We start from the raw sequence: 4,047 nt of genomic DNA on the forward strand, positions 1-4,047 counted from the left end.
TTTCTTTGTTGGTTACCCTAAAGAAACTAAAGGATATTACTTCTACTTTGCTGAAGAACAAAAGTTGTTCGTAAGCAATAGAGCAATTTTCTTAGAAAAGAAATTCCTTGGTGAAGGAACAAATAGCTCTAATGTTGAGCTTAGAGAAGTTCAACATGTAGAAGATCCGACACCATCTACTGAACCAGTTGAGTCGGATTTGATTAGATCAGATCCAGAACCCATATTAGATGCACCATTAAGGCGATCGGGTAGAGTACCACGTCAGCCGGACAGATACTACGGTTTCTTGGTCCGGGATGGGGATCCTATCGAACTTGATGAAAACGATGAGGATCCGATCACATATATGGATGCAATGCAGAGGTATGACTCTGATAAATGGCTTGGAGCCATGCAATCCAAAATGGAATCCATGAAGGTCAATGATGTTTGGACATTAGTTGACCCACCCGAAGGAATTAAATCCATAGGGTGTAAGTGGATATTCAAAAGGAAACGGGGCGCAGACGGAAAGGTAGAGACCTATAAAGCCCGTTTGGTTGCTAAGGGTTATCGTCAACGTTATGGTATTGACTATGACGAGACGTTTTCTCCTGTGGCAATGCTCAAGTCCATTCGGATTGTGCTTGCGATAGCAGCACATTTAGACTATGAAATCTGGCAAATGGATGTAAAGACCGTATTTCTAAATGGAGATTTAGAAGAGGAAGTGTATATGATACAACCTGAAGGTTTTACATCTGCAGATGAGTCTAAAGTGTGCAAGCTTCAAAAATCCATTTATGGATTAAAGCAAGCTTCACGGAGTTGGAATATACGTTTTGATAAGATAATCAAAACATATGGCTTCATTAAAGAATGAAGAGGAACCTTGCATTTATAAATGGGCAAATGGTTCAGTTATTATATTCCTTATTTTGTATGTGGATGACATTCTTTTAATCGGGAATGATATTCCTGCATTACAAGGAATAAAGGTTTGGCTATCATCTCAATTTGCCATGAAGGATTTGGGAGAAGCATCTTACACCCTAGGGATGAAGATCTATAGAGATAGATCTAGAAGATTGCTTGGATTATCCCAATCCACATACATTGATACTATACTGAAGAGGTTCAGTATGATTAATTCCAAGAAAGGCTATCTTCCGATGGGCCATGGAATTAACCTCTCTAAAAGGGATTGTCCGACAATCCCTCAAGAAAGAGAGAGTATGGATAGAATTCCATATGCTTCGGCAGTGGGATCTATAATGTATGCCATGACATGTACTAGACTAGACGTGGCATACTCACTAGGAGTAGTGAGCAGATACCAGTCTGATCCAGGTAGCAACCACTGGAAGGTTGTAAAAACCATCCTTAAGTATTTGAGAAATACTAAAGATCAGTGGCTTGTCTATGGTGATTCTGACTTAAAACTTGAGGGATATACTGATTCAAGTTTTCAGTCAGATCAAGATGATAGCAAGAGCGTGCCAGGATATATCTTCACTCTTAAGGGTGGGGCCATCTGCTGGAAGAGTTCCAAGCAGCATACAGTGGCAGATTCTACATGTGAAGCAGAATATATCGCAGCATCTGATGCCGCCAAGGAAGCTGTATGGTTGCGGAAGTTCATTCCGAGCTTGGAGTGACACCCTCCATTGATGGTCCAGTGCCTGTATTTTGTGACAATACTGGGGCCATAGCTCAAGCAAGAGAACCCAAAGCACATCAGCGGACCAAGCATATTCTACGTCGCTACCACCTGGTTCGAGAGATCATCGATCGAGGTGATATTGATCTTCAGAAGATTGACACAAAAGAAAATCTGGCTGACCCATTTACCAAAGTCCTCGGCATCAAAGAGTTCGACGAACACAAGTCGAAGATGGGTATTAGATACTATGCCGATTGGCATTAGGCTAAGTGGGAGTTGTTGGAATTTGTATCCTAAATGTCAATCGTCAGCATATTGATGATTGAATTTTGTAAATGAATTGATAAATTAATAAAGTATTATTTGGCATTATTCATCATTTCATCTTTAAATGAACTCTTATATGATGAAGTCCTTAGGACTTATGTTATGATAAAGGAGGATTTATCTTTGAGTCCTTAAACTTATTTGCGACGAAATGATATGTTGTTACTAGGACGACAACATTATCGAGATTAAGTCATTGTGTGACATATACGTTGGTTGTCCTCTTAACCAAGGAGTGTGGAGACACTGGTATGCCACACAAGTGAAGTGTAGAAGTACATTTCACTAAACGTGACCAATTCCGGAACGCTCTACTGTCGAGAGATGTTCCGAGTGGATATGGGTATAAGTTTGGCCCTCTGACCTGAGACCGCAACCTGTGACTAGCAAGCAACTCACTGTACTTTGGTACCGGACTACCTGAATTTCTAATTCAGTGATGGAAGGTCACTGGGTGCAGTCAGGTACTTGCATAGTCAGTTGTGAGTCAAGATGGAATTGACCCCTCCTGAAAACAGGAGATAATGTCTTGTGATTAATTTAGCAAAACCTTGGCCAGGGTAATCCCAGTGAGGAGTCACGGGATATCTAAAGTTAATCACATAATGGATGTACTAATTATAGGGTTGACAGTGAGCTCTAAGTCATCCTGGCATTAGGAGTCAAAGGGATTGAATTATACAGTAACCATAGCTCAGGGTTCCAGAATATTTGCTTCGCATATATTCGACCTATCCGGACGTCGGATACCATTGCTAGATGGTCACATCGATTAGTGTAGAAAATTGTTCCTATACTACCGGCTTAGGTTCGAACCTATGAGGTCACACGCATAGAAGATTCCTGATTGATCAAGAAAGCTGGTGAATGATTAAGAATCATTTAGAGGTAATTTGGTCAATTTGATTGGCAAATTATCTTATAAAATAATTAAAGTAATTATTGAAGGATTAATTAGTAATTAAATTACTAATAAACTCAATTTGATTGAGTAATTGTGCTAAGGATGAGCCAAATTGAATTAGATTCAAGTTTGGGCTCAATCAGGGTTTTGACCTGATTGGATTAGGTCAGAACCAAAAAGGACTTAAGCTGATCAAATTATTTTTAAATTAATTTGTTCTTAATTGGGGATTGACCTAATTGAATTAGGTCCAACACAAAGTAATAATTCAATTTGATTGAGTTTGCATGAGCCAAAATTGAATTGGATTCAATTTGAGCTCAATCAGGGTCTGACCTGATTAGATTGGGTTCAACCAAATTGCTTTGTTTTAATTCGGGTTTGACCAAATTTGATTAGGTGCAACCCAAGGAGATTAGGCTCAGATGATATGGCAATTATTGGTGACATGGAATTGGATTTCATGAATTTTAAATAAACCAAAATTATTGCATGGCACATGGACCCATTGCTTGACACATGGCGACATTGTTTGTTATTTGAATTTAAATTCAAACATTAAGCAATGTGTTAAATGATTTTAATCACTCAAACCATCAGCCAAGGTGGCGTCTGAGTTTTTGAATGGATTAAATTCGAATTTCAAGAGGTGATTTCGAAATTATGAAGTGTTTTACCTTGCCGCATGGATTTCAAATTCCTTCCCTCTTGCACATGTGTTTAAAATTTGAATTTAAATCAGATTTGGTTGAGATCTGATTTGGGTTGTTCCTATTCCTTTGCATGTGCCAACTAAAAGAGGTTTTCTGAAAATAAATTTCGAATTTTGAATGAAAATTCGGAGGCCATTAAAAGGGGTCAAACATGGGCACCAAAAACACATCCATTGCAGCCTTCTTCCTCACCCGCCTTCTCCTCCTCTTCTTCTCCATTTCAGATAGGGTTTTCAGGGTGAATATCTAGAAGATTCAAGATCAGATCTGAGTCCTCTACTTCTCTTACAAACCTCATCTCTATCTGCTTCAAGACGATTGATCAAGAGTTGATTGAATCCCGGCGGGCAGATTTCAGCTTTCAAGTGTTCTGCAGCTGCTAGCACTGTTGCGGAAGAAGATCCTTCAGGATTTCGCGTGTACTTCTCGTAGAGGCCATTCGTGTGCGTGGCTGCGAA

The sequence above is a fragment of the Phoenix dactylifera genome, unplaced genomic scaffold (genome assembly GCF_009389715.1).
Source record: "Phoenix dactylifera cultivar Barhee BC4 unplaced genomic scaffold, palm_55x_up_171113_PBpolish2nd_filt_p 001343F, whole genome shotgun sequence".
Classification (NCBI taxonomy): Eukaryota; Viridiplantae; Streptophyta; class Magnoliopsida; order Arecales; family Arecaceae; genus Phoenix; species Phoenix dactylifera.